Source organism: Protomyctophum parallelum (assembly GCF_964188405.1).
Source record: "Protomyctophum parallelum genome assembly, chromosome: 7".
Classification (NCBI taxonomy): Eukaryota; Metazoa; Chordata; class Actinopteri; order Myctophiformes; family Myctophidae; genus Protomyctophum; species Protomyctophum parallelum.
In genome coordinates this window covers 10,630,448-10,630,656 of record NC_139705.1, presented here as the reverse complement: position 1 = coordinate 10,630,656, position 209 = coordinate 10,630,448, and positions in this window count along the sequence as shown.

Genomic DNA, 209 nt, shown 5'->3' with positions numbered 1-209 from the left:
AATCACACCCGTGTGAAGTGAGGGGCGCTAATACATTAAAGTCTAACTCATGTTGATGTAATGGTGATGTAAAACAAACGGTAAACACAAACATTAAACGCTATTAACAATAATGAGACAATATGACGTAATGAGTCACATTATGACGTACATTTTCCCATCATTGTCAATGGCGTTTACAAAACAAACATTGAACTAAAGACAAACAT